The sequence below is a fragment of the Capra hircus genome, chromosome 29 (assembly GCF_001704415.2).
Source record: "Capra hircus breed San Clemente chromosome 29, ASM170441v1, whole genome shotgun sequence".
NCBI lineage: Eukaryota > Metazoa > Chordata > Mammalia > Artiodactyla > Bovidae > Capra > Capra hircus.
The window spans coordinates 20,553,509-20,580,009 of record NC_030836.1 but is presented as its reverse complement, the minus strand read 5'-3'; the positions used below and the strand labels follow the sequence as shown (position 1 = coordinate 20,580,009).

Below are 26,501 nucleotides of genomic sequence, written 5' to 3'. Positions count from 1 at the left end.
CTAATCAAACGGATGCTTAATTAGGGTTCAAATATCCATTCTGAAGGCAACATTAAAACCAAATGAATAAATAAATATATGTATAAATATATATATATGTATGTATGTATGTATGCATGTATGTATGTATATATAGAGAGAGACTTGTGTCGTACATCCAAAGTAAGACAGGGGTATTTCCTCTTGGAAAAGATAAGTTTCTCCTTCCAAAAAGAGGAATGGATTCAGGGCCTGGGACAAAACAGAGACAAAAACAAATTAACAGGTAACTTTTTACTTTCACCCTTTAAACTGTATCAGTTCAGTTCAATTCAGTCACTCAGTCATGTCTAGCTCTTTGCGACCACATGAATCCCAGCAGCCCAGGCCTCCCTGTCCATCACCAACTCCCAGAGTTCACTCAGACTCATGTCCATTGAGTCAGTGATGCCATCCAGCCATCTCATCCTCTGTCGTCCCCTTCTCCTCCTGCCCCAATCCCTCCCAGCATCAGGGTCTTTTCCAATGAGTCAACTCTTCGCATGAGGTGGCCAAAATACTGGAGTTTCAGCTTTAGCATCATTCCTTCCAAAGAAATCCCAGGGCTGATCTCCTTCAGAATGGACTGGTGGGATCTCCTTGCAGTCCAAGGGACTCTCAAGAGTCTTCTCCAACATCACAGTTCAAAAGCATCAATTCTTTGGTGCTCAGCTTTCTTCACAGTCCAACTCTCACATCCATACACGACCACTGGAAAAACCATAGCCTTGACTAGATGGACCTTTGTTGGAAAAGTAATGTCTTGGCTTTTCAATATGCTATCTAGGTTGGTCATAACTTTTCTTCCAAGGAGTAAGTGTCTTTTAATTTCATGGCTGCAATCACCATCTGCAGTGATTTTGGAGGCCCCAAAAATACAGTTTGACACTGTTTCCACTGTTTCCCCATCTCTTTTCCCATGAAGTAACTTAAAAATACCACTCTATAGATGGCTTATAGATTAATCTGCGATTCATCTTCTCTTTTGAGAAATGATGTAGGTAAAAGTAGACAGGAAGAGCGATATATGTGAAAATAGCATTTGAGTACAGGTGAAAAGAAGTATAAACCAGATTTTCCAGAGAAGTTAAACTTTTAAACATTTTCAAAACAATCATTCTAGATATTTGTTGCATCACTTGTTTACCATAGCGTTTGATCCCATGGAGGCTGTCTCATTAACTTGCTCTTTTCTCTCCAATAAAGCTGAGTCTAGGTACATAGTGAGATAGAACTTCATTGACTTGTCCTCAATAGGCAGCTGGGCAGCCCACAAGACCAAGGGATCAGAAGACCTGAGTCCAGTTCCTACATTACACACTATCCAACTGTGTGACCTTTGACAGTCTCAAAGGCTTTTGCTTTCTAATCCTTGAAACAAGTATGCTAACAAGAATAATAACTAGGGCTTGTCTTGCTGCTGCTGCTGCTAAGTCGCTTCAGTCATGTCCGACTCTGTGCGACCCCATAGACGGCAGTCCACCAGGCTCCCCTGTCCCTGGGATTCTCCAGGCAAGAACACTGGAGTGGGTTGCCATTTCCTTCTCCAATGCATGAAAGTGAAAAGTGAAAGTGAAGTCGCTCAGTCGTATCCAACTCCTATCTACCCAATGGACTGCAGCCTACCAGGCTCCTTGGTCCATGGGATTTTCCAGACAAGAGTACTGGAGTGGGGTGCCATTGCCTTCTCCAAGGGCCTGTCTTACCGAACAGCAAAAAACACAGATTTCGTTTCTTTATCCCAACCATAAACCATACACCTTCTGGGGCTTCCCTGGTGGCTCAGACAGTAAAGCATCTCCCTGCAATGTGGGAGACCCGGCTTCTATCCTCTGGGTTGGTAAGATCCACTGGAGAAGGAAATGGCAATCCACTCCAGTATTCTTGCCTGGAAAATCCCACGGATGAAGGAGCCTGGTAGGCTACAGTCCATGTGGCCACAAAGAGTCAGACACAACTGAACGACTTCACTTTCACTTTTTTTGAAATATTTAAGCATCCAGTTGCTTTTTATATTATTCAAGCATACATTATGTCCTAGTATTGTTCACTCCTACCTGGAGAAAGGAGGCTTCCCAGGTGGCTCAGGGGTAAAGAACCCACCTACCAATGCAGGAGACACAGGTTCAATCTCTGGGTCAGGAATATCCCCCGGAGAAGGAAATGGCTACCCACTGCAGTATTGTAGCCTGGAAAAATCCCACAGACAGAGGAGTCTGGTGGGCTACAGTCCATGGGGTCCCAAAAGAGTTGGACACGACTTAATGATTAAACAGCAATAGCATCTGGAGAAAGATGAATTCTGCCTGAAGCTACATTATTGTAAATGCTTTCCTATTTAAATCAGTGGCTTGTTTTTACATAAGCTGTCCTTTTTTTTTTTTCTTTATGGACCTAACATTTAGGAATTACAATTAATGTTGTGTTCCTTTATTTCAACTGCAAGAAGAAGGCATCTATTAATTTTTTCACTCTTTTCTGTTTGTTTCTAAACTCAATGTCTGGTGATGAGACTACTGTCTCAAAAATGTATGTATAATATGTATAATACATAAGTATAAAATAAGTATAGTCATTAACCATATATAGTTGTATATTTTATAATTAATTTAGGAATAATAAATTTATAAATATAAATATACTTAGGTGTATATATATATTATTTGAATATATTTTATATGGTATACATATGTACTTTTATATGTAAATATATAATAGTATATATTTTTATATGAATGTAAAAATACAAAGCACATATATATAGCCAATGTAGATATAAAGTTTTATATGTCATCCTATATATCATATTGATATTATATGATTTTATATTAATTAATTGTGATTAATTACCTGTAAAATCCCATGGACGGAGGAGCCTGGTAGGGCACAACTGAGCGACTTCACTTTTGCTTTTCACTTTCATGCATTTGAGAAGGAAATGGCAACCCACTCCAGTATTCTTGCCTGGAGAATCCCAGAGACAGAGGGAACCTAGTGGGCTGCTGTCTATGGGGTCGCACAGAGTCAGACATGATTGAAGCGATGTAGCAGCAGCAGCAGCAGCAGCAGTATAGTATATGAATATATAATAATGTTAGATATATATTTGTAGGAGGGAGAATAGGATGTTTTGGTTTATTTTAAGGTCATACACTTTATAATGTCTCCCAATAGCAAAATCTCCTTTGTTTTATTAGTATTTTGAATGAAATGTTTTTAATATTTCATGACATATTTTGTTTGTTGTTGCTAGTGCTATGCAAAGATCATCTATTTCTAGCCTCTCGAAGTTTGTTATGCTGTGTTTCTATTTCTGTTGGCCTCAGGTATTCTTTAATCTCTTTATTGAACAAATGATTGTTTAGGAGCCTGATTTCTACATATTTGTAAATTTCAACTTTCCTTTTGTTATTGATTTCTAGTTTTATTTTATTGTGGTCAAAAATGATGTTTGATATGATTTCTGTCTTAAATTTTTTCAAACTTGCTTTGCTCTTCAATAGAATGTTCTATATATGTCTGTTAGGCTCTTGTACCGTAAAGTACAGTGAAGTCCAACGTTTCCTTATTGACGGTCTGATTGCGTGATCTATCTCTTGTTGGAGATTGGTATTGAAGTCTCCTAGACTTCCCTGGTGGCTCAGACGGTAAAGCGTCTGTCTACAATGCAGTTCGATCCCTGGGTTGGGAAGATCCCCTGGGGAAGGAAATGGCAATCCACTCCAGTACTATTGCCTGGAAAAACCCATGGACAGAGGAGCCTGGTAGGTACAGTCCATGGGGTCGCAGAGAGTCGGACATGACTGAGCGATTTCACTAATATTATTGCATTGTTATATATTTCTTTCTTTGCATCTGTTAATATTTGCTTAATAAATGTGGTTTTTCAATATTGGATGTATATCTATTTACAATTGTCATATTTTCCTGATGAACTGACACTTTTATCATACAGTACCCTTCTTTATCTTTTATTACAGTCTTTGTCTTAAAGACTGATGCATTTCCATACAAATCTTGAAATTATTTGTTCTGGTTCTATGAAAAATACCACTGGTAGCTTGATAGGGATTGCATTGAATCTGTAGATTGCTTTGGGTAGTATACACGTTTTCAGTATATTGATTCTTCCAATCCATGAACATGGTATATTTCTCCATCTATTAGTGTCCTCTTTGATTTCTTTCATTAGTGTTTTATAGTTTTCTATATATGGGTCTTTAGTTTCTTTAGGTAGATATATTCTTAAGTGTTTTATTCTTTCCATTGCAATGGTGAATGGAATTGTTTCCTTAATTTCTTTTTCTACTTTCTAATTATTAGTGTACAGGAATGCAAAGGATTTCTGTGTATTGATTTTATATCCTGCAACTTTACTATATTCATTGATTAGCTCTAGTAATTTTCTGGTGGAGTCTTTAGGGTTTTCTATGTAGAGGATCATGTCATCTGCAAACAGTGAGAGTTTTACTTCTTCTTTTCCAATTTGGATTCCTTTTATTTCTTTTTCTGCTCTGATTGCTGTGGCCAAAACTTTCAGAACCATGTTGAATAGTAGCGGTGAAAGTGGGCACCCTTGTCTTGTTCCTGACTTTAGGGGAAATGCTTTCAATTTTTCACCATTGAGGATAATGTTTGCTGTGGGTTTGTCATATATAGCTTTTACTATGTTGAGGTATGTTCCTTCTATTCCTGCTTTCTGGAGAGTTTTTATCATAAAAGGATGTTGAATTTTGTCAAAGGCCTTCTCTGCATCAATTGAGATAATCATATGGCTTTTATTTTTCAATTTGTTAATGTGGTGAATTACATTGATTGACTTGCGGATATTGAAGAATCCTTGCATCCCTGGGATAAAGCCCACTTGGTCATGGTGTATGATCTTTTTAATGTGTTGTTGGATTCTGATTGCTAGAATTTTGTTGAGGATTTTTGCATCTATGTTCATCAGTGATATTGGCCTGTAGTTTTCTTTTTTTGTGGCATCTTTGTCAGGTTTTGGTATTAGGGTGATGGTGGCCTCATAGAATGAGTTTGGAAGTTGACCTTCCTCTGCAATTTTCTGGAAGAGTTTGAGTAGGATAGGTGTTAGCTCTTCCCTAAATTTTTGGTAGAATTCAGCTGTGAAGCCGTCTGGACCTGGGCTTTTGTTTGCTGGAATTTTTCTGATTACAGTTTCAATTTCCGTCCTTGTGATGGGTCTGTTAAGATTTTCTATTTCTGCCTGGTTTAGTTTTGGAAAGTTGTACTTTTCTAAGAATTTGTCCATTTCTTCCACGTTGTCCATTTTATTGGCATATAACTGCTGATAGTAGTCTCTTACGATCCTTTGTATTTCTGTGTTGTCTGTTGTGATCTCTCCATTTTCATTTCTAATTTTATTGATATAATTTTTCTCTCTTTGTTTCTTGATGAGTCTGGCTAATGGTTTGTCAATTTTATTTATCCTTTCAAAGAACCAGCTTTTGGCTTTGTTGATTTTTACTATGGTCTCTTTTGTTTCTTTTGCATTTATTTTTGCCCTAATTTTTGAGATTTCTTTCCTTCTACTAACTCTGGGGTTCTCCATTTCTTCCTTTTCTAGTTGCTTTAGGTGTAGAGTTAGGTTATTTATTTGTCTCCAAAGCAATCTTGAGAAAGAAGAATGGAACTGGAGGAATCAACCTGCCTGACTTCAGGCTCTACTACAAAGCCACAGTCATCAAGACAGTATGGTACTGGCACAAAGACAGAAATATAGATCAATGGAACAAAATAGAAAGCCCAGAGATAAATCCACACATATATGGACACCTTATCTTTGACAAAGGAGGCAAGACAATGGAGTAAAGACAATCTCTTTAACAAGTGGTGCTGGGAAAACTGGTCAATCACTTGTAAAAGAATGAAACTAGATCACTTTCTAACACCGCACACAAAAATAAACTCAAAATGGATTAAAGATCTAAACGTAAGACCAGAAACTATAAAACTCCTAGAGGAGAACATAAGCAAAACGCTCTCTGACGTAAATCACAGCAGGATCCTCTATGATCCACCTCCCAGAATTCTGGAAATAAAAGCAAAAATAAACAAATGGGATCTAATTAAAATTAAAAGCTTCTGCACAACAAAGGAAACTATAAGCAAGGTGAAAAGACAGCCTTCTGAATGGGAGAAAATAATAGCAAATGAAGCAAGTGACAAACAACTAATCTCAAAAATATACAAGCAACTTATGCAGCTCAATTCCAGAAAAATAAATGACTCAATTGAAAAATGGGCCAAAGAACTAAATAGACATTTCTCCAAAGAAGACATACGGATGGCTAACAAACACATGAAAAGATGTTCAACATCACTCATTATTAGAGAAATGCAAATCAAAACCACAATGAGGTACCACTTCACACCAGTCAGAATGGCTGCAATCCAAAAGTCTACAAGCAATAAATGCTGGAGAGGGTGTGGAGAAAAGGGAACCCTCTTGCGCTGTTGATGGGAATGCAAACTAGTACAGCCACTATGGAAAACAGTGTGGAGATTCCTTAAAAAATTGCAAATAGAACTGCCTTATGACCCAGCAATTCCACTGCTGGGCGTACACACTGAGGAAACCAGAATTGAAAGAGACACATGCACCTGAATGTTCATTGCAGCACTGTTTATAATAGCCAGGACATGGAAACAACCTAGATGTCCATCAGCAGATGAATGGATAAGAAAGCTGTGGTACATACACACAATGGAGTATTACTCAGCCATTAAAAAGAATACATTTGAATCAGTTCTGATGAGATGGATGAAACCAGAGCCAATTATACAGAGTGAAGTAAGCCAGGAAGAAATACACAAATACAGTATACTGACACATATATATGGAATTTAGAAAGATGGTAATGATGACCCTGTATGCAAGACTGCAAAAGAGACACAGATGTGTAGAGAGGACTTTTGGACTCTGAGGGAGAGGGAGAGGGTGGGATGATCTGGGATAATGGCATTGAAACATGTATACTACCATGTAAGAAATGAATTGCAAATTTATGTCCGATGCGGGATACAGAATGCTTTGGGCTGGTGCACGGGGATGACCCAGAGAGATGTTATGGGGAGGGAGGTGGGAGGGGGGTTCATGTTTGGGAACGCATGTATACCCGTGGTGGATTCATGTCAATGTATGGCAAAACCAATACAGTATTGTAAAGTAAAATAAAGTAAAAAATAAATAAATAAATAAAAATTTAAAAAATTTAAAAAAAGACTGATGCAAATATAGCTTTCCCAGTTTTCTTTTGATCACATTTGCATGGAATGTAGTTTTCCATTCCTTATCTTCTTTCACTTCTTTTTTATTTTTCCCTTTTTTATTTTTTATAAAGTAAAATGTAAAAAATTTATTTGATATATTTATATATTGTAATATTATTGCCATTGCCATTGCCATTGCCATTTCAATTGTAGTAAGAGCCAGCAGCTTATTGAGTTCTTAAAGAAGGGAGTGTCTTGTAGGCAGCATATCACTGCACATTTTTAATCTATGCAGCCACTCTACAATTTTTGATTGAAAATATAATCTATTTATTTTAAAGTAGTTATTGATAGGTAAAAATTTACTAAGGCAATCTTGTTCATTTTTTCTAAATATTTCATAATTTTTCCCCCTATCTTCTCCTACTGTCTTCCTTTGAGATTTGATCATTTTTCTCTAGTAGTATGCTTTGATTCCTCTCTCTTACAGACTTTTGTTTTATGATTATCATGAATCCTGTATAAAACATCTTATACATATAAAAATATATTTAAAATCGATAACTTCGATTGTATACAAAAACGCTACCCTTTCCACACTGCATTTTATGGGGTTTTGCCACAATTTTCATATTTTTATATATTTATGAATGGATTATAGTAGCTATCATTATTTTAATACATTATCTTTTACACTGTATACTAGACTTATATGATTTACAACACTATTATAATATCAGAGTATTTTGAATTTGACTATACATATTTTATCTGTGAGGTTTTGTTTTGTTTTGTTTTGTTTTGAGGATATCTGCTTTACAATACTATGTTGGCTTTTACCATACAATGATGTGAGTCAGTCATAGGTATACATATGTCCCTTCACTTTTGAACCTCAGTGAATTTTATATTTTTGTGTTACTAATTAATGTCCATTTCACTTCAGCTTGAAGAAATCCTCTTAATGTTTTGTAAGATAGATCTGGTGGTGATGAATTCTCTCTACTTTCGTTTTTCTGGGAAAGTCTTTATCTCTCCTTCATTTCTGAAGGACAGCTTTCCATTCTAAAGTACTTCTTGGTTGCCAGGATTTTTTTTTTTCTTTTAGCACATTGAATATGTTATCCCACTCTCCTGGTCTCTAAGCTTTCTGTTATGATATCCACTGATAGAATTAGGCAGGTTCCTTTATATGAGATTAATTACATTTTTTCTTATTGTTATCAAAATTCTCTCTTTAGCTTTGATTATTGATGTTTTGACTACAATGTGTCTTAGTTAATTCTCCCCTGGGTTGTGTCTGTATGGGGATGTATGACCTTCATATATGCACACAGCAAGAAGAAGATACTTAAGAAACACAGCGAAAATAGTTTGTAGCTATAATAATCACAAACACATAAAATCTCTTCTAATTTTTAAAAGCAGGCAGATCCTAGTTTTCATTACGCCCTGATCTATGCATTCTTATTTGTAAACCACTCATCTGACTCTTTCTTTCTGGGAAAATCATTACTTTAATCATGTAGGTATCCTGTAGAGTTGCCTAAGGGGCCATATTTTATTTTCTGTTTCCTTGGCAATTTCCCATTTATCTTGTTTTTACAAATCCCAAAGCAGCTGAAGATGCCAGCTCAGCTTCCATTCATTTTTTGTTGCCCATGATTCAAATGGCAAAGAAGCAGCCTACAATGCAGGGGACCCAGGTTCGATCCTTGGCTCAGGAAGATCCTGGGGAGAAGAGAATGGCTACCCATTCCAGTATTCTTGCCTGGAGAATTCCATGGACAGAGGAGCCTGGTGGGCTACACAGTCTATGGGGTCGCAAAGAGTTAGAAATGACTGAGTAACTAACACTTACACTTTTCTTGAGGGAAGGCCTAAACCAAGGTGTCTCTGCCTTGAATCCTACATCTTTCCTTTGTAGAAGTTTTGTTTGTACAGATAGACTGTATTTCTTCTTTATCTTTGACACCATCCTTTCCATTGACAGTCTTCTCTCGGCATGTATAGTCTTCCACCTTAAGAACAGTTCTCATGTCTAGTTCATTCATTTCAAAGTCTGGCTCATGAAATCTTGGATTCTCTTGCTCTTGCTCTCTCTCTCATGATTTTTACTCATCAATCCACCTTATTTGAACTTCAACTACTGCCTTGGTTGAGAAACTTTTTAAATAATATCACAATTAAACATCTAATTGCTGAAACATTGTATGCCTCTGTCATTTTCTTGAACTCTAATTCATCTGATATTGCTGGTCACCTTCCACTTTGAGACACTTTATGGATAGCTACACATTATAAATTAGGCTTTGACTTAAGGGGGACAACTTATACAGTGACTATGTACTAGGCACATTGTTGGGTGATTTATTCCTCAGAATATCTTCTTGACATTGAACAATTAGTTCTTTTTTGCACTGGTGAACACTGTATTATTTTTGAAACATACTTTTTCATCATTTTTCTATCACTTTTTATCCTGGAGTCCTAGTCTGGCTCCAGACTTATTTGCCCCTTCTCCTTCCTCCCAACTGGTCCCAAGGATTTAAAATGAATTCCTTTCCTCTTGATAACCCCAAATGTCTTCTTCATCCTTTAAATGTGTCTGACCATGTGCCCTGATAGCAGCATTGCTGAGAGGAGTAAAATGACCAATTCTGCCCCATTTTGATGTTCTCAAAGTCAAGTTTCAAGATCTTTATTTTTTTATCAATTTGTCTATAAATAAGTAGGAGACATCAACAATCTACATAACAAAAAAGAAACACTAACAATAATTATTATTAGATGAGGTAACACAATTTTCTAAGTTTTTAAAAAAGTGTAGTTAATGATTTCCTCAGATCAAGTACTTCCAGATGAACAAGATGGATTTAGAAAAGGCAGAGGAATGAGAGATCAAACTGCCAATATTCGCTGGATCATAGAAAAGGCAAGAAAATTTTAAAAAAATAATCTACTTCTGCTTCACTTACTACACTAAAACCTTTGACTGTGTGGATCACAAAAAAAACTGCATAAAATTCTCAAAGAGATGGGAACACCATAATATCTTACCTGCCTCCTGAGAAACCTATAAGCAGGTCAAGAAGCAACAGTTAAACTGGACATGGAACAATGGACTGGTTCATAATCTCAAAATTGGAAAAGGAGTACATCCAGGCTGTACTTTGTCACCCAGCTTATTTAACTTTTATGCAGAGTACATCATGTAAAATGACAGGTTAGATGAAGCACAAGCTGAATCAAGATTGCCAGGAGAAATACAATCTCAGATATGCAGGTGACACCACACTTATGGCAGAAAGTGAAGAGGGGCTAATGAGACTCTTGATGAGGGTGAAAGAGGAGAGTGAAAAAGCTTGCTTAAAATTCAATATTAAAAAAAATGAAGATCATGTCATCCAGTACTATCACATTGTGGGAAATAGATGGGGGGAAATGGCAACAGTGGCAGATATTACTTTCTTGAGCTCCAAAATCACTGTGGATGGTGAGTGCAGCCACAAAATTAAAAGATGATTGCTCCTTGAAAGAAAATCCATGAAAAACCTAGACAGACGATTAAAAAAGCAGAGACATCACTTTGCCAACAAAGGTCCATATAGTCAAAGCTATGGTTTTGACTCGAGAGTCCCTTGGACAGAAAGCAGATCAAACCAAGTCAGTCCTAATGAAAATCAATCCTAAATATTCCTTGGAAGGACTGAGGCTGAAGCTGAAGCTCCAATACTTTGGCCATGTGATATAAACAGCTGACATTAGAAAAGATGCTGATGCTGGGAAATATTGAGGGCAAGAAGAGACGAGGGCAGCAGAGGATGAGATAGATAACATCACTGACTCAATGGAGATGAGTATGAGCAATCTCCACGAGACAGTGAAGGACAGGGAAGCCTCATGTGCTACAGTCCATGTGGTGGGGGTCACATAGTCAGATGTAACTGAGCAACAGCAACAACAGGTCAACTAACTACATTACCTTTTTACTGTCTACTCTGTGGAAAGTTAACACTATGAAGGCAACTGTCATTTGCTTGTGCCAACTGTATCTTAAAAATATGTCTCCTTAAAGAAGGAGATCCTGTCACTTGCAACGGCATGGGTGAAATCTGAGGACATTATGCTAAATGAAATAAGGCAAGGGATGAACTGGGAAGATGTTGATCCAAGGGTACAGAGTTAGTTATAGTTATATAACTATAATATATATAGTTATATAGTTATATAGTTGATGAATAAGTGTAAAGATTTAATGTACAACATCATGACTACAACTAATGATACTGCATTGAGTATTGGAAATTTGCTAAGAGAATAGCTTTGAGGTGCTCTCGCCACACACAGGTAATAGGGAAGAACAAATCTGATTCCACTTTATATATGTTTGCTTTTTTTTTTACTTTAACCTTTGTATTCTATTGCTTTTGTTTCAAGTCAAGAAAGTTTCCTATAGCCTGAAATGTACAGAATAACTCATTCTCAATGCTCTCACCTAGAAGAGGATAACTCTTTTCAATTCATATCAAGATGAAAACTTGAAGAATAGAGAACAGCATTTGTCTTATGGGAACTTTATAGGAACCTTGTGACCTGACCTATGTCGACAGCTGTGAGAACAAAGGATTGCTACTCCAAGAAGTTTGCAGCCATCAACCACACCTCTCTCTCATCTTTTCTTTAAAAATGATTTGCTGAAACCCTCAGTTCCAAATGGGCTTCCCTTGTAGCTCAGTCAGTAAAGAATCTGCCTGCAGTTCAGGAGACCTGGGTTCGACCCCTGGATTGGGAAGATCCCCTGGAGAAGGAAATGGCAACCCACTCCAGCATCATTGCCTGGAAAATCTCATGGACAGAGGAACCTGGTGATCTGCAGTCCATGAGGTTGCAAAGAGTCGGGCATGACTGAGCGACTAACACTTACTTACCTCAGTTCCCAAATAGTTCCCTAAATATACAGCCCTTCAGCTGTCCTTTCCAAAGATATATTGGAAATCTTAATGGTGAAATGAAGCTGTATAAACTTCATTTCTCTTTCTTGACATGTTGGCTTACAATCTCATATGTATAAACAATTGAGCAAAGAGAAAACCAAAGGAGGGAACAGAAAGCAAGTTGGTTAGAAACCCTTGAATAATATAAACCATTTACTGAAGAGTAAAGAGTTTGTAGGGATTCCCAGGTGGCACTAATGGTTAAAAAAAAAAAAAAAAAAAAAAAAAACCTCACCTGCCAAATCAGGAGACATGAAAGACATATTTCTTCAGTCCCTGGGTGGGAAAGATCCCCTAGAGGAGGGCATGACAACCCACACTAGCATTCTCGCTTGGAGAATCAAATGAACACAGGAGTCTGATGGACTACAGTCTGTGGGGTCGCAAACAGTCAGACAGGACTGAAAAGACTTGGCACACACATGAAGAGTTTGTAAAGAAAGCATATTTTTTTGGCTTTTCTTTAACTTCTTGCCATTCATAGGTATACTATATACTGATAATTATAGAGAAATTATATAAATATGCCACAACTTATTGATTGTGAATTTCTCTTTTTACCATGTAATATTCATAATAGCTCTTATGCCAGTCCCAGTAAAAGGTATCAAATGTAAAATATTTTACAAATAAGTCCTATTATCATATCTCAATACCAACTTTGCTTTCCTCTGAGATAGACAAAAAAAATGCCATGAAGATAAGGAAAATCCAAGAAAAAATGTTGACTGGTACAGAATCAAGTCTTTATAACTGAAAGGAAATTACAAACTTTTCTGCTTGCATTTGAATTTCCTACATTTTTAGCTAAAATTATCTGTTAGCATAATGTGATGTTTTCATTTGAAACATACAATTTATTCTGGAAAAATACACACCAAATCACACTGACTTTTGTTAGACATAATAAACAAACGTGAATAGTACATAATGCAAATAAATTGAAATAGACTAAAGGTTATTGGTGGTGTGAAAATGAAGTCTATTAATAGTACATGTTTTGCTTTAAGAAATATTGCAGATGTCTGAGAATTCAAAATTGTTAACAGTGAAGCTAATAATTCTTGTTCTAGGGAATGTAGTTTACCTAAAACAAAACAAAAGAAACAGGATGGCCATATAGGACTATATAATTGTAGCAATAAGCTAATGGTGTCCAAAAAGTCATCTCAAAATTTAGTAGCTTGAAACATAGCCATGTAGCTTACCCAAAATTCTGTTGGTTTGCTTGACAGTGTGCTTAAGGCACTCATGGGACTGTAGTAATCTGTTAACAGTTTGGCTAGGCTCGATAATTAAAACCGTTCACGTGTTTGTGATAGCTATAGGCTCGCCATTTTTCTCTAAGAATTTAGTCCGACTCCAGCTTTTTCACAGGTGGCAGCATTCCCTAGAAGTCAAGCCTCAAGATGCAAATATTGTTTAGTCCTCTGCTGATCACATGATTACTGCTCTGTTGACGACATGTTTACTGATGTCCTTTGACTATAGCAAGTCGCATGAGCAGCCCAGGACTAGTGTGGCTTGGAACTACACAAGGACATGGATAGGAGGAGGAGAGACTGATTCACTGGTGGTCACTACTGTACCACTTTAACACAATAATTCATCATATATATGTCTAATGTATCCCTACTACCATCATGCATGTGAATAGACAGTGGGTATAAGTGAGTGCGTGAGTGAGTGAAAGTCGCTCCGTCATGTCTGGCTTTTTTGTGACCCCATGGACTGTAGCCTGCCAGGATCCTCTGTCCTTATAGTTCTCCAGGCAAGAATACTGGAGTGGGTAGCCGTTTCCTTCTCCATGGGATCTTCCCAATCCAGGGATTGACCCCAGGTCTCTCACATTTCAGATTCTTTATTGTCTGAGCCACCAGGGAAGCCCACTGGGTATAAGGGTACGGTAAATAAAAGCCACAGGGACCATAAAAATTTAATAATTCTCTTCCTTTAGCTGCCAGCAAACTCAGAGGAGGAATTAATTATCACCTCTTCTCCCAAACTGCTAATCTGTTGAATCCTGCAGGCAGAAGATAGTGAAAGTGTTAAAGACGGGTTCTGCAATAACTCTGGCTCACTTGCTGTCCACTGTTGAGACACTGTTTTTGTTTCATGACCACTGGTTTTCTTTTGTATGAAATGGAGGGATACTAGGAGGGCTTGGACATGAAGAATTGTGGCTTGAACTGAAGCCGAGTCATCCTGAGGAAGCACTTTCAAGGCACTGTTAATCTTGCAGTGTGAAGGGGAGACCTGGGGTGATATTCATTTTTAAGATTTAAAAGCTATCTGACATGTTTGCCTTCTAAGCAAGTTTAGTGCTGCTATATAAGCAGCACAGGGAAGCTGGGAGCAGCTTTAGAAATGTGGAAATAATGGACCTTGCTCCTTTTCTGCCATAAGGGCATCAGGAAATCTTCACTTCTCTTTTGCATGCCTGGAGGAATGAATTTTATCTGGTAGTATTGGACTTCTTTTCTGTCTTCTGTTCTTTTCTTGGTTCCTCTTTCCTTGTCCTTCTTGTTTCTTTACTTCAAGTCAGCCATTGTATCATGACTATCTATTGTTAAGAATACTCAGTGGCAACAAGCCATACATCATGAAAAGTGAATTGCCCCTTGGTCCTCTATCAGATATCTTTCCATAAAAGAGGTATATTTCCACGGAATTGAGCTTCCTCTCTCAGTACTGCATAATACATTCTGTTGGCTCTAATTGGAAGAGACTGGTTTGTCTTTTCTTACTTACATCTTATTCATCCTTTCCCATTGGCATATACTTTCCTCAGACACATTCGCTATTCTAACCAGCAGTGCCAAATTATCCACCATGCCCCTTTAGATAAACCATTTCACTTATTTCAATAGATCGAACATGATCCACCTTACCCCAACTGACCTTTCTTGGCATGTTTCTTGGTGTGTTCTTTCTCTGGATAGCCAAGTGACATTTAAAAGTCAAGTCATTCAAAAAGACCCTTTATTGGTATCCCCTTTCCATACCAAGATCATATCCTAAACTCTTGATTCCAACTGACAGCAACATTAAGGAGTCATGTCTGACCCCGAATTTTTTGGTCATGCTTTCTATAGCCAGACTTCAAGTCCTGGAAATTCTATCTTCATAATATTTCTCCTGCCTTACCTTCTCTCTTTCCATTGATTTTTTCTTTCAAAAGTAAATCATCAAAACTTTTCTCTGTGATTCCTAAATCTCTTTCTTTTCTTCTCTCTGTTTTGTTCCTTTCAATCCATCCTAAATGAGATTATCAAGTTCATCATTCTGAAGCTTACTTTTTCTCATCCTTTCATCTACTCTCTGTTGCCTATAGGAAAAAGAAACAGCCGAACAATGTTCAACAGCTTTGTATCTGAATCATAACCACCATCTCTATGGTATTTTGAGGGTTCTAAAGTCTTTACATTTTTCTTAGTCACCCTTGCTCTATAGTCTCATCCTTCTATGTCACCTGTTCTCTTTTCTCTGGCCTGGATTAACCCAAACAAATCAGCTACTTTTCCCTTTGCAAAGTTCTTCCATGAAGCATTGTGTTACTGAAGTATGCAAAGATTATTGAAATAAGAAATAATGGCATATTTAACAAAATGACATATTTCTATGGTCTGAATAGTTGTGTCCCACCAAAATGCATATGTTGAAATCTTAGTGCTCATGTGATGGTATTAGGAGGTGGGTTTATGCCTGGTGCTGAGATCTTGAGAGTGGATCCCTTGTGAAGGCGATTAATGTTCTCATAAAGGAGACCCCACAGAACTTTGTAGTCCTCCTCCCACCGTGAGGACACAGCAAAATAACCCTGACTATGAACCAGGAAGAGACTCCTCACCAGAGTATGGCCTTGATCTTGGACTTTCCAGATTCTAGAAGTATAAGAAATGAATTTCTGCCATTCATAACGTACCTAGTGTGTGACACTTTGTTGTAGCAGTCTGCATGGACTAACATACATATCTAATGGTCTTTTTGAGGCAACACAATGATTTGCTGAATTCTTTTCTTCCTAGTAACCTGCCCTCATGTTGCATTTCTGAGCCCATATCTAAGTTTATGTTACATCTCTGTCCTCTAAGCCTTACCAAACTTCTCATAAGTAAATTCTTCACATTTTCTTCCAAGTATAAATTTAACCTTCCTAGAGTGAGTAGGAAGCAAACAGAGTGATTGGTCCCCTGATCCTCTCTTTCAATTTTATGTCTTTCTCATTCTTTTGTTGTATTGTGCTTTTGGAAAACCCTGGCTTGTTGAGGCAGGCTCAACAGAGTGAAGTTGTGATACTTTGGCCACCTGATGTGAAGAGCCCACTCATTGTAAAGGACCCTGATGCTGAAAAAGGTTGAGGGGAGGAGGAGAAGGAGGCGGCAGAGGAAGAGATGGCTAGATAGCAACACCAACTTAAAGGACATGAATTTGAGCAAACTCCGGGAGATAGTGAAGAATAGGGGAGACTGGTGTGCTGCAGTCCATGGATTGCAAAGAATTGGACACAACTTAGTGACTGAATAACAATAAAGAGTTGTCCAAATGGAACCAATAGGCAGGGCAATTATGTACCCATCATTTTCATAGTAGAATTCAAGTTCCCTAGTACTTCATGATCCAGCACCTACCTCCCCAACAACTCTTTTGTTCTCTCAGAAACATTCTTATTTGGACTTCCTACAGTGAATACTGAAATGGTTGCATTTCTCTGAAGCATCATGCTTCCCTTCCTCTGTGTCTTCTATCTGTAATGTGATATGCAATTTCCTTCCCAAGGTTGTAAGCAGCTCAAACATCATCTCCTAAAAACATTGTCTCCTTAACTATCCTCTCTCTACCTGTGGTTCTCCAGTCCTCATTAATGTCTTCTTACTTATATTCTGTTAAATAATATGGACCATGATTGTTTCTTGGAGATGAACTATACACACACGTGTGTGTGTGTGTGTGTGTGTGTGTGTGTGTGTGTGAAAGTTGCTCAGTCATGTCCAATTCTTTTCAGCCCCGTGGAATATACAGCCCATGGAATTCTCCAGGCCAGAATATTGCTGTGGGTAGCCTTTACCTTCTTCAATGGATCTTCCCAACCCAGGAATTGAACCCAGGTCTCCCACATTGCAGGCAGATTCTTTACCAGCTAAGCCACAAGGGAAGCCTAAGAATACAGGAGTGGGTAGCCTACCCCTTCTCCAGCAGATCTTCCTGACCCAGGAATTGAACCAGGATCTCTGAATTGCAGGCGGATTCTTTACCAGCTGAGCTATCAGGGAATATATATATATATGTGTGTGTGTGTGTGTGTGTGTGTGTGTGTGTGTGTGTGTGCGCACGCATGTGTATTATCTCATTGATGTAACACTTCAGTTTCTGTCCAGCAGAGAATAGATATCAATACATGTTTTTGTGACTTCCCTGGTGGCTCAGATTGCAAAGCATCTGCCTACAATGGGGGAGACCCGGGTTCAATCCCTGGGTAGGGAAGATCCCCTGGAGAAGGAAATGGCAATCCTCTCCAGTGTTTTTGCCTGGAAAATCCCATGGATGGAGGAGCCTGGTTGGCTACTGTCCATGGGGTCGCAAAGAGTCGGACACGACTGAGCGACTTCACATGTTTTTGAATGAGTAGTTATTAGAGTTTGAATTTGCCTAATAGATGGGACCACCTAAAGCATTTTTATGGTGGTGGTGGTGGTTTAGTTGCTAAGCTGTGTCCAACACTTGGCAGCCCCATGGACTGTAGCCCGCCAGGCTCCTCTGTCCATGGATTTTCCCAGGCAAGAATACTGGAGTGGCAGTAATTGCAGACAGTCTCCTGCGTTGCAGGCAGCTTCTTTACCACTGAACCAGCAAGAAAGCCCAAAGCATTTTGGACAGATGCAAATATTAGTCAAAGAGAATTAAAGCAGGTACTAAACTATACTATTTCAAACTTGAACAGAAACTGAGTATATATTCTCTCACATTTGACTGACACTATTATATATATACTATTCACTCCTGGGAGAAGGCAATGGCACCCCACTCCAGTACTCTTGCCTGGAGAATCCCAATGGACGGAGGAGCCTGGTAGGCTGCAGTCCATGGGGTCACTAACAGTCGGACCCGACTGAGTGACTTCACTTTCACTTTTCACTTTCATGCATTGTGGAAGGAAATGGCAACCGACTCCAGTGTTCTTGCCTGGAGAATCCCAGGGATGGGGGAGTCTGGTGGGCTGCTGTCTATGGGGCCACACAGAGTTGGACACGACTGAAGTGACTTAGCAGCATTCACTCCTGACACATTTTTTTTTAAATTGTGCAATATAATATTGAAATAGGAGGTAAACCAATCACATTAATTATTACTGAAGTTGGCAAACATCATCTTATGTCTTTGTTTTCACTGTGAAATAAGCAAGTGTGAAAAGTTTTATAAAAGCTTTATGAAACACTGGAAGTTAGATTTTAGCAACAATTGGGAAGAAAAAGAGGGTGGTTTGCAAAGTGGCAATTCATTTAGTTTCTTTGTCATTTGAATAGCTTATTGTTGCAGCTTTTAATTTCACTTCACTAAGACATATTCTCTGCTTAACGGTGGTATCATTTAGTGCTTGGGACAGTTGCTCCCTAGACATTTATTTCAACATAAACAATTAAAAGGCAACTTTGGAGTGTTCCCAAGCTAGTTATAGGATGTACTGGGAAAGGAGTTTAGTATGTCCTATGGAAGCCTTTTCCCATTGGTAAAATTACACATCCTAGGAAATATGCTTTTTCAAAATCATTCTTCCACTCAGAGTTCTAACTGCATCTGTCCAAAATACATTTGCATTTTCCTCCCACTGAATTTATTCTAGAGGCTCATCCAAATAGTCTCTCATCTGGTGTCTGTAGGAAACAAGCCAATACTTCGCAGGAGTTTGGCTTCCCAAATGCTGGCTTCCAGCTCTTTTGGCAGTAATATGATCCAGTGCTTATGCATACAGTGACAACCACAATTCTGCTTCCTTTAGGTAGACACGTGTTCATTCTCCCTAATATATCTGGGTTTCAACCTCTTTATGTCAGAACTGGAGCCCTGGATGTGTTTATGCTGATGGCCTGACCCTACTTGTGCTGTTCCTTCTGTCCTCCACAGAAACGCCAAGGAACTTGACATGGAGCTCCAAACTGGAAACTTCACAAAAGAAGTTTTATTAACACTTGTAGGACCAAAGGATCCACTGGGTTATGCCTCATAATATAATGAGATTTTAACATGTCTGAGAAAAAGTAAGGAAAAAAAAAATAAAAGCGATGTATCCCAGAGCTTTCAATTAAGCTTATTTGTCAGTTTAATGGACACTCTTTCATTCTGTCTTTTCCTACATTCTTTGTGTTAAAATACCCTTTGTCCTATGAAATGATGATGACAGCCAACAGGAGTTAATAACATTTAAATGTCCTTACTCAGAAAAAAAAATCAAAGTTCAAAAAACTTGTTCTTCTCCCCCAAAACCTATGTTGGAGATATTTGTCTATGAGATTCAGAAGATTAAGAATGACTATTAAAAAAGCAGCTGTAAATATGGTAAGAAAACTAGCATCTACTGTATTTTGGTACTTTCTAGCACTTTATATATTTTAAAAATACATTAACTTTTCTAATCTTCACAATGTTCATGGTGATATTTTATAGATGAGGAAACTGAGGCTCAGAGGAGTTTTGTAACTTCCCTACAATCAGAGTGATAGTAAACATTAGAGGTGGGCTTTACTGAAATGGTTTGTTCCAAGTCTGTACTCCTAAACTCTCACACTAAACCACTACACACTGTTTATTTCCACATACTCTATGTGGCCCCTGATTATCCAGTCAGCTGGTTCTCTTGATTTCCTGCACTGCCGCTGTATGTTCTTAAAGTCACAGGATCTCCAACCATATGCCAACATACAGTGTTCATTTCTAAGCAAGCATACACCCACTCAGGTTCAACTTCCTATGAAATATGTAAAGCAAGAAATATGAATGTCAATGCCCAGAAGTGGTCTGAAGAAATAAATGTATTTTAAGCTAAACATTAGGACAGTTTCTGAACACAGAATTCACTCTATAAATGGGTTTAGGTAAGCTCTTCCAATCTTTCCTGTCTATGTACTATTCCTCCTTGAAATCTCCAATACATTCTTCTTACCAGTCAATGGCTTTCATCCCTAGGAGCAATCCACATGTCAAGTATAGTTTCTTCTCCCACATACACTTTTTACCAAGAATAGAGTAAGATATTTGTAACAATGACAACAATACTATTAATGATAATAGTTAATATTAACTGAGCATTTGTGTTATATATACTGCTAAATATTTTACATAGTCATATAATCTCATCTAATCCTCATAGCCAAAACATTATCATAATCCTCAATTGAGTAATGAGGAAGATAGACACAGAGGAGTCAGTACCACACTGCTATTTCCTAGTTAACATAACACTGATATTATAACACTGATATTTCCTAGTTAACATAATGAAGATTTTAAAATCAGTCAGTCACAAAACAACATGCATAATGAGAATGTTTAAAACACCATTTGACTGGTTTGTGTTTTTCTTGTAGCTTTAGTAATGGAAATTTTAAGACTGCGTTTTCAGGTAACCCTTGCCTGCATAGTACTGGGACTCAGTTGCAGTTTGCATTCGCTTTTCCAAGGACTAAAATCTTGTTTACAATTTGCCTATTTGGCTTGCCTAGTAGTAGATTTGTCCAATGCTGACTACAGCATTAATCACTGAAAATAACTTGTTCCTGGCTTCTTTGTGCTCACAATCCAAATGTTCATCAAAAACCCTCAGGCACAAATGGAAGGCAGTAATGCTCCTGCACTTTCATCTGCTGTCAGCTATCATACTTTCCTGGTACCATGCTCTGTTTGCTGACCTTGGCTTCTGCCTAACATGGAACTTATTCTTGCCACTCATTCTGGGACATATTCTCTATTCTGACTACCAGATCTAGTAAAGAGATCTCAAGCTTTTTCATATCCTTATCTCACTGCCATAGAATCAGTTTTCCCTTAAAATGGCTAAATTTAGTGCTGTTGTTGTTGTTTTTAATGGCATATCTTTAGAAAATTTTTTGGAGGGTGGGTCATTGGGGTCATTTTTGCGGGGGGGGGGTGGTTCACCAGAAATTATATCATGCTTCTGCCCCAAATTTTGTTCAGTTATATTCATGGATTCCCTTTTCATAATGATGTTCCTTCTTACCTAAACATTTTCATTCTCTCTGTTACACTGTATGTAATTTAACCAAATATTTATTTCTTGATTCCCTAATAAATTTCTTGCCAGTATTTTAGTAACTTTAGTAGTAAGCCGAGTGACTAATGTTAAGGAACATCTACTCTAGACTTTTCTTCTTACACATAAATAACTGGGGACAAAGGGAAGCTATGACCTGGGCTGAGGTGAGAAATGAAGATAGAGATAGAACCAGAGCTTCACTGCCAATGGTGTCAACTCACCTGGTGTCATGACCTGAAGTGAAGGTTCAGAAGTCTGAGCCTAGGAAATATGAGGGCAGTAGAAGAGAAATAACATTTGAAACACACAGAAAGAGAATATGGCATATGGAAAATTCCATAATAATCCAGATTATGAACTTGTAAGCAGATGATTTAATTCACATGGTGGTCCATTTAACATGAAAATTCAAATTTGCTAAGTATGTATCCAATGATGATGATGAAGCATATACAATTATAAACACCTATACATTTGTTTTGTTGGAAATATACTGAAAAGAAATTAATCAGAATCCTTATATTTTTTGCAATACTCACTAGTGTGTTGTTATAGTTTATCCATTTCAATAAGGTGAATATTATCTTAGAGTATGTGATGCACCTTCTCCTGATGAAACAGAGTGATTCTAGTGAAAAGGCTGCAAAATTACCACAGTGTATTGAAATAACCAAAAGTAAAGTGAAGTGTTCCTGGAATAAACTCCCATGCATATTCATTCTTAAATAAATGTGAGGAGTGTAAGAAGTATATCAGGTAATTTACTAATAAAATAATATGTTAAGTTTTTCTGAATATTGTGATAGCTTTGGCATTTCTCATCTAAAAAATATATATTTCATTTAGCTATCATAATACTCCTCAATAAGAGAATGATAGTTGTAAAAGCTTGAGGCCTATAAACCTGGAGCTACTCCTAAAGGAAAAAAAAATGGAAAATCAAGTGTATAATTTCCTCCCTTGAGAATTAGTAAGAGGTAAGAAAGTGCCTTGTCATTATAAGAAACATTAAAGAACAAGGTAAGTCCTTTTAGATAAAAGAGAAATCTTTTCAATTATATAGGAGGGCAAATTGGAAACAGTGGATACAAACTTGGGATATTGTTCTAATTTGGGACCTTGTAAATCTGTAGGAAAATATGTGTGTATTGAGCTTCTTCAAGTAGCATATAAGTCATTATCAATGGCATGGGGTGTTTCATGGACCAATAAAGCCCAGTGAAATGCAGCCAGCCAAATGGGACTTTCTGTTGATTATAGCTTCCCAGGAAATATAGAATGTGAAGCTATAAAATATGATGTGAAATGGTAACAGCAATTGAGAATACAAAGATTGACTCCATGGGTTGATTGTAGAAGAATAATTATATCATACCAATTATACAATGATCATATATAGGAAAAATATGGACTTCCCTGGTGGCTCAGATGGTAAAGAATCTGCCTGCAATCCAGGAGACCAGGGTTTAATCCCTGGTTTGGGAAGATTCCATGGAGAATGGAATGGCTACCCACTCTAGCATTCTTGTCCAGAGAGTTCCATGGAGGAGCCTGGCAGGCTTCAGAGTCAGACACAACTGAGCAACTAACACCTTCACTTTCATATATAGGAAAAATAATATAGTGCACCTTCTGAAAATTTCAGTAAAATTTTAACCAGATAATTTAAAAATAATTTATACTAGCACTGGCACAAAACCAGAATTATAGATCAATGGAACAGTCTAGAAAGCCCATTGATAAACTTAAGCACTTATGATCACCTGAACTACAACAAAGGAGGCAAGAATATACAGTGGAGAAAAGGCAGTCTCTTCAATAGGTGATGATGAGAAAACTGAGAGCTACATGTAAAAAAAAAAAAAAGAAACAAATTTAGAATATTCTTTAATACCATATACAAAAATAATATCAAAATAGATTAAAGGCCTAAATGTAAGACTGGTAATGTAAAATTATTAGAGGAAAACATAGGCAGAACACTCTTTGACATAAATCACAGCAATACCTTTTTAGATTAATCTGCTAGAGTAAAAAGTAAAAATGAAAGTAAACAAATGAAATCTAATGAAACTTAAAAGTTTATGCACAGCAAAGGAAACCATAAACAAAACAAAAAGACGATCCACAGAAGGGGGCAAAATATTTGCAAGCAATGGGACCAACAAAGGATTAATCTTCAAAATATACAAACAGCTAATGCAGCACAATGTTTTTTTAAAAAATCAAAAAATGGAGAGAAAATCTAGATATTTCTCCAAAGAAGACATACAGGTGGCCAAAAAGCACATAAAAGATGCTCAGAATTTCTAATTAATAGAGAAACTGAAATAAAAACTACAATGAGATATCACCTCACACCAGTCAGGATGGTCATCATCAAGAATTCTATAAACACTGCAGAGGTTATGGAGAAAAGGGCACCCTCTTGCGTTACTGGCGGAAATGTAAATTGGTGCGGCCAGAATGGAGAACATGGAGTTCTCCATGGAGAACAATGGAGTTTCCTTAAAAACAAAAAAACAAAAAAAAAAACCAGATATATAGCTATGATATAAACCAGTAATCCTACTCCTGGGAATATCCAGTGAAAATCATATTTTCAAAAGATAAATGTACCCCAGTTTTCATCACAGCATTATTTACAATACCCAAGACATGGAAACAGCCTAAATGTCCACTAACAGGTAAATGGATAAAGAAGATGTGGTACACAGATACAATGCAACATTAAGTTCAGTTCAGTCGCTCAGTCATGTCCGACTCTTTGCGACCCCATGAACTGCAGCACACCAGGCCTCCCTGTCCATACCAACTCGCGGAGTTTACTCAGACTCAAGTTCATTGAGTCATTGATGCCATCCAATCATCTCATCTTCTGTCGTCCCCTTCTCCTCCTGCCTTTGATCTTTCCCAGCATCAAGGTCTTTTCAAATGAGTCAGCCCTTCCCATCAGGTGGCCAAAATATTGGAGTTTCAGCTTCAACATCAGTCCTTCCAAAGAACACCCAGGAATCATCTCTTTTGGGATGGGCTGTTTGGACCTCCTTGCAGTCCAAGGGACTCTCAAGAGTCTTCTCCAACACCACAGTTCAAAAACATCAATTCTTCTGTGCTCAGCTTTCTTTATAGTTCAGCTCTCACATCCATATATGACTACTGGAAAAATCATAGCCTTGACTAGATGGACCTTTGTGCTTTTTAATATGCTGTCTAGGTTGGTCATAACTTTCCTTCCAAGAGTAAGTGTCTTTTAATTTCATGGCTGCAGTCACCAGCTGCAGTGATTTTGGAGCCCCCCAAAATAAAGTCAGCCACTGTTCCCACTGTTTCCCAATCTATTTCCCATGAAGTGATGGGACTAGACGCCACATTCTTAGTTTTCCGAATGTTGAGCTTTACACCAACTTTTTCACTCTCCTCTTTCAATTTCATCAAGAGGCTCATTAGTTCTTCTTCACTTTCTGCCATAAGGATGGTGTCATCTGTATATCTGAGGTTATTGACATTTCTCCTGGCAATCTTGATTCCAGCTTGTGCTTCATCCAGCCCAGTGTTTCTCATGATTTACTCTGCATGTAAGTTAAATAGGCAGGGTGACAAAATACAGCCTTGACATACTCCTTTTCCTATTTGGGACCAGTCTGTTCCATGTCCAGTTCTAAGTGTTGCTTCCTGACCTGCATACAATTTCTCAAGAGGCAGTTTAGGTGGTGTGGTATTTCCATCTCTTTCAGAATTTTCCACAGTTTATTGTGATCCACACATTCAAATGTAATATTACTCAGCCATAAAAACAATGAACTAATAACATTTGAAGTCACATGGATGGACCCAAAGATAACATATTAAGTGAAATAAGTCAGTGAAAGGTAAATATCATGATATCACTTTTATGTGGAATCTAAAAAGAAAATGGTACAAATGAACATATTTGCAAAACAGAAACAGACTCACTGACATAGGAAACAAATTTACGGTTACCAAAGGTAAAATACAGAAGTGTGGGGAAGATTAATTAGTTTAGGATTAATATACACACATGCTTACACATAAAATAGGTAATCAATAAGGATTTGCTGTATAGTACAGGGAACTCTACTCAATATTCTGCAGTAAGTTAAATGGGAAAAGATTCTGAAACAGAATAGATATATGAAAAATATAATAGCAACACAGAAAGAAGTCTTATGTTTTCTCCTGTCCCTAGATTTACTTGAACCCAGAGATTTCTTCAATAACTTTTTTAGAAATTAATAGAATCTTGGAACCATCTACTGTTTTTTTTTTTAATTTTAATTTTTTATTTTTTTTAAATTTTAAAATCTTTAATTCTTACATGCGTTTTTGAAAAAAAAAAGTAAAAGCTTATTAGTGGGTCTATAGTTTTTATACATGATATACTCTACTAAACTAGTTTCATCTCCTTAAGGCTCTCAAGCAGTAGTACATGGTATATGTTGTCTCAAGAATTTTCTTATTGACTGCTCCTTGATGTTTTGTGTTGTCCTTGACCATAAAAAGGAAACAAAACAGCACAAGCAGAAATTTAACTTTCATATTCACTGTATCATTCTTTATATAATCAAAAATATGAACACCTTTAAAAATTTTATTGGAGTATATTTGAAGTATATTGCAGTATATCTACTCAACTATGTTGTGTTAGTTTTAGCAAGGTGAATCAGTTATACATATACACATATCCACTCGTTTCCCATATAGGCCTTTGCAAAGTATTGAGTGGAGTTTCCTTTGCTATACAACAGGTCCTTATTAGTCAATAGTAGCTTGTGTATGTCAATCCCAATCTCCCAATTTATCCATCCATCCCCTTACATCCTGGTAACCATGTTTGTTTTCTATATCTGTGCAGTGATGTGCATGGACCTAGAGACTGTCATACTGAGTTATGACATCAATTATGTGCAGAATCTAAAAAAAGGGTACAAATGAACTTATCTACAAAACAGAAACAAAATGACAGA

At 37.4% G+C, this 26,501-nt stretch overlaps 1 pseudogene; it reads right to left on the bottom strand.

The window, feature by feature from the left end:
• LOC102183489 overlaps positions 1–9,287 on the bottom strand; it is a 43,591-nt pseudogene extending 34,304 nt beyond the window's left edge.